The sequence below is a fragment of the Aricia agestis genome, chromosome 12, assembly GCF_905147365.1.
Source record: "Aricia agestis chromosome 12, ilAriAges1.1, whole genome shotgun sequence".
In the NCBI taxonomy this organism is placed as follows: domain Eukaryota; kingdom Metazoa; phylum Arthropoda; class Insecta; order Lepidoptera; family Lycaenidae; genus Aricia; species Aricia agestis.
The window spans coordinates 12,190,456-12,203,893 of NC_056417.1; the positions used below are offsets into that span (position 1 = coordinate 12,190,456).

A 13,438-nucleotide genomic window follows, 5' to 3' on the forward strand; every position below is an offset into this window, starting at 1 on the left:
TATCTGGTGCCGCTATAACAACAAATACTAAAAACAAAATAAAATAAATATTTAAGGGGCTCCCATAAAACAATCGTGTTTTTTTGCCTTTTTTGCTCGTAATCAATAATGATTAATGTTAGCAGCTAGGCACTTGAAATACTTACAATATTATTAATTATATTCGTATTTTAGTAATTAATAATAAAAATAAAATAAAAATTTAAGGGGGACTCCCACACAAAAAAAAACAACACAATTTTTTGCCAACTTTCGCTCAATAACGGTACGGAAGCCAGCGGAAGCCATCGTGCGCGAGCCCGACTCACACTTGGTCGATTTTGCATTTTGTTTTATGACTCAGTTACTCTTCTATAGTGCTTATTTTTTGTATTTTATACAGGGTGTAACAAAAACAAGTGATAATACTTTAGGGTGTGTACGTGTTCCCTGTAGAGATTTCACTGTGAAAGTAGCAGCGCTGAAAGACCAAATTTTTTTTTCACTTTTGTATGGGCAAGGGCCCGAGCGTCACGAGTTTCCCCTTACAAAAGTGAAAAAAATTTTTGGTCTTTCAGCGCTGCTACTTTCACAGAGAACTCTCTACAGGGAACACGTACACACCTTAAATTATTATCACTTGTTTTTGTTACACCCTGTATATTCAAATAAAATACACATCTTAAATGTCGATTTTCGTCCTGGCTCACGGCCAACGGTTCTTCAGGAACTGCCCTAAAATTAAAGGATGAACTATCCCGCATAACAATGAGTCAACCCTTGCCTTGTTTACATTGAAGTGCAAGACCGAGGGAATAACGGATTTTTAAGTGTTTATAATAAAAACGAGGCACATAATTTCATACAGATATTTTATGATATGAAGTTTTGTGCCTCGATTCAGCGTTTACATTTTGCTGACGGGTAAACTAACTGCCTGCCCAGCATACGCCAACGAGATATCTCACTCTACACGTTTTCTCGATGTTTGATGGTTTGTCTCTTCATCTCTATTGACCCTAGCATGACAAACATTTTTTCTCGCTCAGATCTATCATCGAAATAACACATTTTATAGAGTTTTGTTGAGATAATGTCGAGATTTTGACATTATGAGACGAGTAGTTTTTAAGTATCTCGAGAGTGAGATATCTCGTTGGCGTATGCTAGACAGGCTGAGCAGACCGGACTGGAACAGAAAACAAACGAGATGGGACATTGGTAGAAGCCAATAAAAGCTAGAAAAAGTAGCTAGTAGTTGGCATTAGAAGTCATTATCAACTAGTCAGTAACAGCCATAGTATACAGTAGTAATTAATAGTAGCCATTGGTGATAATCTTATTTGAGGTGATAATAGTGAGGGAGACCTAGAACAATTTTTTTAAGACATTTTGATAAGACGAACAACATTTTTATTTTCGAAAAATCTCGGTAGTGGTAGCTAACAGAGATAGAAAGGATTTCATACTTTGACTTGATGGTCCTAAAATATGGATTGTTTTATTAGTAGGACAAGGTTACATAAGAAAAAATGTGTTTTTTCTTATTTTTTTTGGAACCCTTCGTGCGCGAGTCCAACTCCCACTTGGCTGATTATTTGTTACTAGCCGTTATTTATTATTTAGATTAATAATTAATACATAGTAGTATCTTTACTCTAGTTAGTTCATTGGCTTTCTTTTGTGACTTAAAAAGGAAAATTATAGTTTCGCGGCACAAAATTATTTCACTGTGAATTTATGATTTTAATTTTCAAGAGGAAATTTTCAGGCCAAAAAGAAATGAATGATGTTATAAATTCTTGCCAAGTAATTTTAATGACCGACGACCTACTATATCAGTAGTATAACCGTCTGATGGCTTCATTATCCATGCTATCGAAATTCGAAATCAAAATGTACTTCGATCGCGGATTCTTGGAAATCTATTGTTCTCGCGGTCGTATGCGACCGCTTGGGAACGAAAGAGTTAGCACTTTACGATATGTATGTGTCCCTAAATGTTCACTACGAAAGTAACAATCCATAGACACCCTAAAAAGTATTATCACTTAGTTTTGTTACATTATATTATCAATTATAATTTATATTAATAATAATATGATACGCATAATATACAGGGTGTAACAAAAATAAGTGATAATACTTTAGGGTGTGTACGTGTTCCTTGTAGAGAGTTCACTGTGAAAGTAGCAGCGCTGAAAGACGATTTTTTTTTTCACTTTTGTATGGGCAAGGGCCCGAGCGTCACGAGCGCTGCTACTTTCACAGTGAACTCTCTACACGGAACACGTACACACCCTAAAGTATTATCACTTATTTTTGTTACACACTGTATTAAATTATATATTAGATAGAACAGCAGCAGCAGCTATTCGATATAAGAAAATAAATTGACTAAATGAAAAGAAAGCAAATAAAGTTGTGTTCATCAGATTTTCGTCTGAACTAAAATAATTTATGTAAATACACGTATTTGTTTTCGCGAAGATTAAACTTCATGAAAAAAGCCTTCGGAGATCAAAAGTTGGGTTATGCCAGTGTTTTTCAACCTTTACCAATGCAAGCCATGAAAAAATTATTCGCGAGCCCAAACGAAAATTTTGATTGTTTCTTTTTTAGGGCTCCGTATCCGAAAAACAGGACTACGTGAGTATCGTACTTCGTATTATCGACTTCGATGTCTGTCGGCCTATCCGTTTGCATGTCTGTTAATCTGTCTCTTATATGGAGTACTCCAGTAGAAAAAACACATTTTTTTCGCTATATTTAAACGGCTTCGGACGAGTCCGATACGCACATTGCCGAATTTACTGAAATACTTCTCTCGACCTCTGGCGACCCCTACAAAAGCACGACCCATAGGTTGAAAAACACTAGGCTATGCAAACAACTTATCTCTTTGATTTTACGCTCAAGCAACTTTATTGTTAGAATGTTCGAGCAATCAGATACCACTGTGGGAGTCTATTCAGAATTAAGGGTACGGAAGTCTTTCAGACGAACAAAAAACCTTACCAAGAATGTTTTGATTATAGACGTATGTTAGTGATCGAAGATAGGCACGCAAATTAAAAATGTAACATGACCATTAATTGTAGAATGTTTAAGTGCCTGATAGACGTACGAACTTAAAGTCACGTACGCGGGTTTTAATTTTGCGAACTTACTTGGCTCGCGTCGGTCGGACTCAAGTATCGCTCACACCATGCATCCAGGCTCGCGGCTCGCGGTTCTTTTCTGACATAGGCGATTAAGACCGTCGAGCCATAAGTCCACGTACTTGCTCGTACGTCTGTCACTCCGGTAAAGGTAATCGCACATATTTTATCATGCGCCGAACGCACCTCATTTTAGAACTCGTCCGCACTCCGCACCGTAAGCGCCGCATTTCGTGTACTATGCGGTACGATCTACGCGTACGATGCTGAAAAATGTGGGATCAGCTTTAGGGCCGCGCCACACCGAATGGCAGTGGCGAGGCGAGCACTTTTAGTGACATGTGATTTTTTTTTTTTTACGAAATAAGGGGGCAAACGAGCAAACGGGTCACCTGATGGAAAGCAACTTCCGTCGCCCATGGACACTCGCAGCTTCAGAAAAGCTGCAGGTGCGTTGCCGGCCTTTTAAGAGGGAATAGGGTAATAGGGGAGGGTAGGGATGGGAAAGGAAGGGAATAGGGGAGGGTAGGGAAGGGAATAGGGTAGGGGATTGGGCCTCCGGTAAACTCACTCACTCGGCGAAACACAGCGCAAGCGCTGTTTCACGCCGGTTTTCTGTGAGAACGTGGTATTTCTCCGGTCGAGCCGGCCCATTCGTGCCGAAGCATGGCTCTCCCACGATTTTAAACTTTATCTTCATTATTGTAATACTATAATGCATAGTATCGCTTCAGAAATCGCGACCGCCGGCCACGGGCGGCCGTAAACTTCTCAAGCGACACTATGTATTACAATAATGAAGATAAAGTTTAAAATCATATGACACTGAAAGTACTCGCCTCGCCGCTGCCATTCCGGTGTAGCGCGGTCCTTATTTTATCTCTTCGCCATATTTTTAAAATATCCGATTATGCCTCGCCTGCCACAAAACCTTAACCCTACCTTTGACTCCATACTAATATTGTAAATGCGAAACTGTCCACATTATGTCTGTTACTCTTCACGCCAAAACCACTAAACCGATTTGGCTAAAAGGTATGGAGATACTTTGAGTCCTGGGAAAGGATATATGATAGTTTTTATCCCGGCAAAATGTACGGTTCCCGCGCGGTAAACGAAAAACGAACGGGCGTCATGAGTCATCTAGTAACTAATAAGTAGGTAATAAGATTTCCATATCTTTTTTTTATGAAATAAGGGGCAAACGAGCAAACGGGTCACCTGATGGAAAGCAACTTCCGTCGCCCATGGACACTCGCAGCATCAGAAGAGCTGCAGGTGCGTTGCCGGTCTTTTAAGAGGGAATAGGGTAATAGGGGAGGATAGGGATGGGAAGGGATTAGGGGGGGTAGGGCAGGGAATAGGGTAGGGGATTGGGCCTCCGGTAAACTCACTCACTCGGCGAAACACAGCGCTAGCGCTGTTTCACGCCGGTTTTCTGTGAGAACGTGGTATTTCTCCGGTCTCCATTCGTGCCGAAGCATGGCTCTCCCACGTATAAATTTAAATAATTTTGTAATAATATTCTTACAATTTTGATCTATCATCTATCTAAAAAGCGTAGTCGATACATAAAGAGGTTCTTGTTAGGTCATCGGGTACGCTAATGAAGCCACCGAGTATGTCCAGCAGCCTGCTCAAAGGAGCCAAGTCCTAACGATTCTTGAGTGCACCGTACGATGTAAGTACAAAAGTAATTTTGTACGCAAATTCGTATATGGAACCAACTTTTTTCGGGATAAAAACTGTAAGCTACGACCCTTTCCGTAACTGTATCTTCATACTTCATACAAATTCATACAAATTCAAAATGACGTTGCCTTTTAAGCTTGAAGAGGTAACAGATGAATAAACACATCTAAGACATCTATACATACTACATACATATACATATAAATAAAATTAAGTGTCTGTTTGTAATATTGAAAGAACCGTTTTTTTCTACATGCATATGAATCTATATACGCTACATACACCAAAACAACATTTTTTACAATTTTTGTCTGTATGTCTGTCTGTTTGTTCCGGCTAATCTCTGAAACGGCTGGAGCTATTTTGCCGGGACTTTTTTTGGTAGATAGCTGATGTAGTAAGGTGTAACTTAGGTTACTTTTTAACCGACTTTCCAAAAGGAGGAGGTTATATTTTACTTTTTTCATATTTGTTAGCGGACTATCCCATCTTTGTTATTATACTATGTTAACGCGGACGAAGTCGCGGGCAGCAGCTAGTATTATATAAGTATGGATTTACAATAATGGAGAATGTTACCTAATTTTGATTATTAGCAGTCCACATTTTCTGTCAAAAATAAAGAATATTAGTGAAAGAATTACTTGGATACGTTGATTAGTTTCCGATTTATAAGCAAAACAAGTTGTAACTATACGACGCGGGCGCCCGGCAACGGTGTGACGTCATAGCACAATACCGCCGCGCGGGCCCCATACAATAAACGCGATTTTTTGCTCTATCTCAATAACAGGTAGGCGCTTGAAATCCAAGGCCTTAATAATTATATGTGTACTTTAATAATTAATAATAATATTATAATAAAATAAAAAATAAGGGTGGCTCCCATACAAAAATCACAATTTTTGGCCTATTTTGCTCTATAACGGTTTGTGTATTCATGAGCGAGTCCGATTAGTAAAAAAATACAAATAAATAATCGGCCAAGTGCGAGTCGGACTCGCGCACGAAGAGTTCCGTACCACCACAGTGATTTTTGTATGGGAGGCCCCTTTCAATTTTTATTTTATTTTAATACTAGCTGTTGCCCGCGACTTCGTCCGCATGGACTTTAGATAGTTGTTCCCGTACATATAGTTTGAATAGTCTACGCGTATCATAAAAGTATATTGTACACATAATATAATTAAGGCCTTGGTGAAAATTCCAAGTGCCTACCTATTGCCGTTATTGATAATGAGCGAAAAAAGCTAAATAATCGCGTTTTATTTATTGATTGAAGAATCTATATATGTAAAACTCAAAGGTGACAGACTGACTGATTGACATAGTGATCTATCAACGCACAGCCCAAACCACTGGACGGATCGGGCTGAAATTTGACATGCAGGTAGATGTTATAACGTAGGTATCCACTAAGAAAGGATTTTGATAAATTCCAACCCCAAGGGGTTGGCCGCCACACCGACTGGGACCTCACCGTTCAAAACATATTATTATTATTAGTAATTTATAAAAGAATAAATATATATTTATTTATTATATGTATAATATATTATAGTCTATTCTACTAAGTATATATATAAATATAGATTACTTACGTTAAAAAAAAAAAAAAAAAAAAAAAAAAACCCAAGGGGTTCAAATAGGGGATGAAAGTTTGTATATAATAATATTAATAATACTTCTTAACGCAAGCGAAGCCGCGGGCAAAGCTCGTGTTACCTAATTTTGATTATTAGCATTCCATATTCTTTATCAACAATAAAAAATACTAGTGAAAGAATTACTTCGATATACGTCAATTATTAGTTTCCGATTTATAAGCAAAACAAGTAGTTGTAACCGCACGACGCGGTCGCCTGGTTACCGTGTGACTACTAGATATTGTATGACACTATTATATGTGTACTTTAATATTTAATAATAATATTAAAATAAAATAAAAATTTAAGGGGGGCTTACCATACAAAAATCACTGTAGCGGTACGGAACTCTTCGTGCGCCAGTCCGACTCGCACTTGGCCGATTATTTATTTGTATTTTTTTACTAATCGGACTCGCTCATGAATACACATACCGTTTTTTTTATGAAATAAGGGGGCAAACGAGCAAACGGGTCACCTGATGGAAAGCAACTTCCGTCGCCCATGGACACTCGCAGCATCAGAAGAGCTGCAGGTGCGTTGCCGGCCTTTTAAGAGGGAACAGGGTAATAGGGGAGGGTAAGGATGGGATGGGAAGGGGATAGGGGAGGGTAGGGAAGGGAACAGGGTAGGGGATTGGGCCTCCGGTAAACTCACTCACTCGGCGAAACACAGCGCAAGCGCTGTTTCACGCAGGTTTTCTTTGAGAACGTGGTATTTCTCCGGTCGAGCCAGCCCATTCGTGCCGAATCATGGCTCTCCCACGTCTAAAATAGACGTCTAAAATAGAGAATATAGTTTATAGAGCAAAATAGGCCAAAAATTTTGATTTTTGTATGGGAGCCCCCCTTAATTTTTTATTTTATTATAATATTATTATTAATTATTAAAGTACACATATACTTAAGACCTTAGTGAAAATTTCAAGTGCCTACCTGTTGCCGTTGTTGAGATAGAGCAAAAAATCACGTTTATTGTATGGGGCCCGCGCGGCAGAATATTGTGCTATGACGTCACAAGCGGTCGCGGGACTGTTAGCGGGAATCGATATTTTTCGAAACTTTGAATGCCTATAAAATCAAAACTACTAGGTATTTTTGAGTGCAACAAAAACTAGAGTATTTGTATACGCACAGACTTTACTGTGACAAAATTTCAAGCAATTTGGCATATCTAGTAACATTCTCCATTGCGATGTGTACCTACTTACGTTCTATCGCGTAAAAACGTATACACAAGCGTACAACCTCGATTTCATCGCATAGATAAGACCAAAAAACCCTTTATAAACATAGCCCTTACACCAATTCTCCAGGCTGTAACAGTAATTCCATGGCCTCTCAGAAAAAAGTTTAGCGATTACCGGAGTCAGCGCTCAGTTCAATCAAAGCGTATGTTTCCCTAGCGAGTCTTAGTACCACCTGCGGCCTGGATTCATTTATTTTATACATTCCTTTAATGAAATTGGAGAAATCAACGTTTCACGCTATCTGCAGATTTATTTTGTCCGCCATTTTGTAAGAGTAATAAAGAATTAGATAAATGGCCGTGTCTATAGATCGTAGAGTATATGTAAAGAGGCTACGCTTGTACTATTATCTATTCTGTGGGTACGCTTAAGGTGACGCCGCGTTAAAGTAAAAAACCGTGTTAGATGTGTTTTAGATTGCTTGTTTTCTATGAGAGGCCGGGCCGGCTCAAAACAAGAAATGGAAAGGGCGTAAGCGACAAAATGGTTTTAGTCCCATAATTTAAAAACCATAAATACATTTCATATAAGCTATGGGCAAATTAAAGTGTATGCTTGAACCAATCTATGTACAAATTTTCGAAGCTTAAATCTCTCTGTTGGCAAAATTAGAACCCTTTTTTTACAGAGGTTTTTTTTATGAAATAAGGGGGCAAACGAGCAAACGGCTCACCTGATGGGAAAACTTCCGTCGCCCATGGACACACGCAACATCAGAAGAGCTGCAGGTGCGTTGCCGGCCTTTTAAGACGGAATAGGATTACAGGGTAGGGGAGGTAAGGAAGGGAATAGGGAAGGGTAGGAAAGGGCTCACTCACTCGGCGAAACACAGCGCAAGCGTTGTTTCACGCCGGTTTTTTGTGAGCCCGTGGTATTTCTCCGGTCGAGCCGGCCAAAGCCGTTCGTGCCGAAGCATGGCTCTACCACGTAAAAGGTCCTTTTGAATAATTTATTGTGTGTTATAAAAGTTGACCAATCGTGTTATGCTATGGGTAATTCAAAGACAAAGACATGATGAATACTGACAATGAACTTTAATTTCTTAGCTTTAGTCATTGCTGAGAAAAATCGATATCGCTACAGCCAAATTATCAAGGCGTCGCCTTAAGTAATAGGGAATATTACGCAAAGGTCGCAGCAGAGAGCGCCACTAGCACATACAGTTAATAATCCAACCAAAATCTGTCACGTTGCACACGTCATACTAGATTATTGACAGAAACGATGTCAAACGTCGAACAAAATCTTTCGTTAACTGTCTGTGCTGGTGCTGCTATATATTATAGTTTTTTTTTTATGAAATAAGGGGTAAACGAGCAAACGGGTCACCTGATGGAAAGCAACTTCCGTCGCCAATGGACACTCGCAGCATCAGAAGAGCTGCAAGTGCGTTGCCGGCCTTTTGAGAGGTAATAGGGGAGGGTAGGGAAGGGAAGGGAATAGTTGAGGGTAGGGAAGGGAATAGAGTAGGGGTTAGGGCATTGGGCCTGCGGTAAACTCACTCACTCGGCGAAACACAGCGCAAGCGCTGTTTCACGCCGGTTTTCTGTGAGAACGTGGTATTTATCCGGTCGAGCCTGCCCATTCGTGCCGAAGCATGGCTCTCCCACGTATAGTTTTGTTGCACTATTAAAGTTTACCTATTACTTTAAAATAATATTCTGGCACTCGGTAACATTTTCATTGAGGCGTGGATGCTAAATACAATTTTACAAGGATTTAATGGGACTTGGAGGACATTTTTACATTTAAAAGAATGGCACAGGGGTAAATGTCTCAAAGTCTATAAAGGTATTGGTACATACGGTTTTGCTCGATATAGTTTTACTCCGAATCGAAGGAAATGACACATTTGACATATTTAATTCCATCGGAGCCGGCTCGAAGCGAGCCTTCGAGCTGTCAGTTTTGCGCTCCACACGATGGTTATTGCTCGATTTGGAGTAAAACTATCGAGCAAAACCGTATGTCAGTACTTAGCATTACGCTGTAAATAAATATCGTTTCTGTAATTTTCATCACGCGTCACGCACCGGGCCACATCACGTGAGGTATAATGTGGTGTAAAGTTTTTTAATCCCATTTATATTCATAGAGCTGGGACGCGCCGTGCACTTGGGGCCACAGAGGAAATCACGTTCAAAAGATTTTTATGAAAACGAAATTATTTCCTGTAATTTTCGACTATATAAATATAGATTTTACGAAAATAGGGCAAGCGAAATGTGTGAGAAGAAAGATTCGGAACGTGTTAAATATCATTTTATATTATTTTGCTTTGATGAGTATATTTTAGATCATAATATTTTTAACTCTGTTTCATTATAATATTATTACAATATTTCATTGTTATAATAATTATGTGATCTCTCTCAAATTTTCTTTGGGAGAATCTGCACAACGAAATCACATATTATAACTTTTCTTATTACGGCGATATTTACAGGCGCTATTTAGGTATTAATTATGTAATGGTATGACATCGGCGGTCATAGCTGACATATTTATATGATTGTTTCGGCGACCTCGCAGTCATATTACCTACGTAATTGGATTTCGTGTATGACACGAGTGGAAATTACTATTGTCATTCGCATTCCTATTATAGAAGCCTAAATAACACAATAGACATTCTGTCTACTCTGTGAATAACATGTAAGCGACAAATTGATATTAAGCCCCGATTTCACCAACGTCTGTTAGTGTTAACAGCTTGTTAAAATGTCATGGCTTCCAGAATTATTCCATACTTGTTTCTGCGAATCTTGTACATTCGGGAAAGGAATGTTTTCGTACAGTCTAGGGCTCGCCTCGGCGCACATAAATAGTCACAGGGAGACGGATCGAGTTCAGTTCGAGCGATCGTCAAGGCGACTTCGGAGTGAAAACAAGTGATCAATAATTAGTGAACCAGTGAAACCTACGACTTGGCTACGACGCTAGGACAGTGATAGTGCTTAGTGTTAGACCTAATGGTAGTGAATAAAGTCTTCAAGAGAGTCTGCAGGTCTTTCTCTCCAAATCCTTCGAATCCTAGCACGTAACACTATTTTAAGTTGTCTAATTAATTCATTTTTTAAACTAACAGTTTAACTTACTTTTTTAGGCTGCGTTGGTGTTCTACTCTCACTTAGTCTTACGAATTTTCGATCAGCTCATATCGCTCTCTTATTTTCTATCCCGCGGTAAACATGCACTCCTCTAGTGCAAACTAAGGGTTTTTTATAAACTTTTTGCCCAGATCCTTTCACAAATATAGTTATCCCTTAATCGGGCCTAACAAAAAAAACAGTTTTGCATGGCTTAAGTAGATGTTCTTAGGTCGTACGAATTTAAAACTATGAGATATTCGCTGGACGTGTTCCTCTTTGGTCGTATTGTTGTTTGTGTTTTGGCACATGCGATTAAAATTGTCAGAATCCAATTTTGAAATCTTTATTTTAAATATTTAAAAATAAATTATATCAGCCAGCGCGAGGCACATTCCGCTTATAATCCTAGTGAAACCCGACGAATTTGACAGATATTGAAACCTGTCCGTCTCTTTGCAGTCGAACTACTGGTCCTTATGTCTCTATCTCCACTATGTGAAAATCGCGCACTTTTTTCAAAGCTGACATTTATTTGATTCTGACATTCACATTTGACACTTGAAAGGGCTGGGTTGCAAGTACGATAATATTGTAATTATTTTAGATTCTATTTGTGTAAAAAATAATATCATAAAAGGTTTCCATTTCAAAAATATTTGGAATTTCAGCTAGATTGAGAGGGTGGGAAAATAGTTCCCTGTACCCGATTAAGGGTTATTAAAAAATTGACACATTGAAAAATCTAAACTCTCAATTTATTCTATCATTAATATCTATATTTGCGCCATCGTAACGAATCAAAATCAAAATTAATAACACAACAACACACTCAGCTGAGCATCCAATTAAGCAGAGCTATAGCGAGACAGGAATTATACAATTATATCTAAATTATATTCCAACCGCGTAATACTTCAGTATACAATGTGGAAATGGTTTTTGACTCCCAGCTCTAACATGGCGCTTCCATCAGTGTTGATTCCATAACTAGAGTTTTATAGAATAATTCATGAAGCCTGCAACAGCCTGCAACTCCGCCAGAAATCGTTTATCGCGCGGGAACCGTACATTTTTTGAGATAAAAAGTATCCTATGTCCTTCCCCGGGACTCAAAGTATCTCCATACTCAGCAAAATCGGTTCAGCGGTTTGAGCGTGAAGAGGTAACAGATAGACAGACAGACATACAGACACACTTCCGCATTTATAATATTAGTACTTATGGTTAATATTTGGTCTAACACTAGAAACTTAAACTTAGTTATTACAGAATCATAAGAACTAACCACAAATAAGTGGCAATATAGCTTAACATTTTTACCCATCCCAAAAAAGTGCAAAACGCCGCAAAATAAAGCACTTCAAGTCAAGTCTCCCTGGCAGTAGTCGCCCTAACAGCTGGACATAGAGTTATAATTATTATAGCCAGCGATGGCCAAACGTTCGTTATTTTATGGCAGCTGAAAGTTTTCCTGTATGACCTTTATATAGGTAAAAACTGCCAGCAACTATGGAGTATCGGTCGCGGTTACTTTAGGAGGTATCCAGTTCTGAAGGTCTACCTGACCTTCGATGAAGTATAAAGCTTAAATTTTTATCTTATTTTCTTTGGTAAGACTGTAGGAATCTCGTCTTCCACTATTGGACACTTATGATGGTTGCCTCCCACAACCAGGCCACCTCAAAGTCTAACCCCCTTACAAATAAACGTTGTATAAGCTTTGAATTGAATACAGTGTTTTGTTCCTGTCACACAAGTGACATTTTTAATTGGATTAATAATAATACTCCCCACACCGGTTTCGGTGACGGTGGCCGGTTTTATTGAAACCAGGCCAGGTACGCAGGAGTAATTTTATAGTGCCCAAGTGTGTGCGCAGTACACAAGAGCACTCTCTATTCCTTTTACTCTCATAACCCAGTGGGACGGAAGACCGACACGACTGGCGAGAGATCAGGCGCAGGACCGACTTTTTTACATGCCCATCCGACGCATGGATCATCTTACTTGTCAGACAATCAGGTGATCAGCCTGCATTGTCCTAACCAAACTTGGAAATAACATGTTTCCAACGCGGGATTCGAACCCACGACCTCCGGAGTCGAGAGCGACGCTCTAACCACTAGACCACGGAGGCGTTTTAATTGGATTGAAGAAGACAAAACACTGTCTAACTATTCAAAGCTTATACAGCGTTTATTAGTAAGGGGGTATCACTTTAGAGCAGGGGTCACCAATTAGTTTCGCTCGGGGTCCGTTTTACGACATGACCTTCGCGGTCCACACATTTTATTTAAAAAAAATGAAACAAAGGTAATTACGGAAATTACAAAGGTATTTTTTAGATATCAATGAGAAAAGTAACCATTTTTGTAGATTTAATGTCAATATCTATAATAGATATTGACATTAAATCCTGGAGATGTTGAAGTCCTAAGATGAACGAAGATCATCTTCGAACATGCTTGGACCGCACACAATAGGTCGGCTGTCCGGATGCGGACCACGGTCCGCCATTTGGTGACCCCTGCTTTAGAGGTGTTACTTCGGTGAAAGGCAATAGAGCTTAACTAACTTAATTGTTAATTTGTACAATCATAGCTTCTTGTATAATATTAA

General features: G+C 39.1%; 1 long non-coding RNA gene across 1 annotated transcript; it reads right to left on the minus strand.

The window, feature by feature from the left end:
- Nucleotides 1-1,878: 1,878 nt before the first annotated feature.
- LOC121732447 lies at nucleotides 1,879-13,005 on the minus strand. Its single transcript, XR_006036375.1, has 3 exons — nucleotides 12,995-13,005; nucleotides 7,609-7,615; nucleotides 1,879-1,954 (listed from the first exon to the last, which is right to left on the minus strand). It is a non-coding gene; the product is annotated as an uncharacterized LOC121732447 (long non-coding RNA).
- Nucleotides 13,006-13,438: the final 433 nt, after the last annotated feature.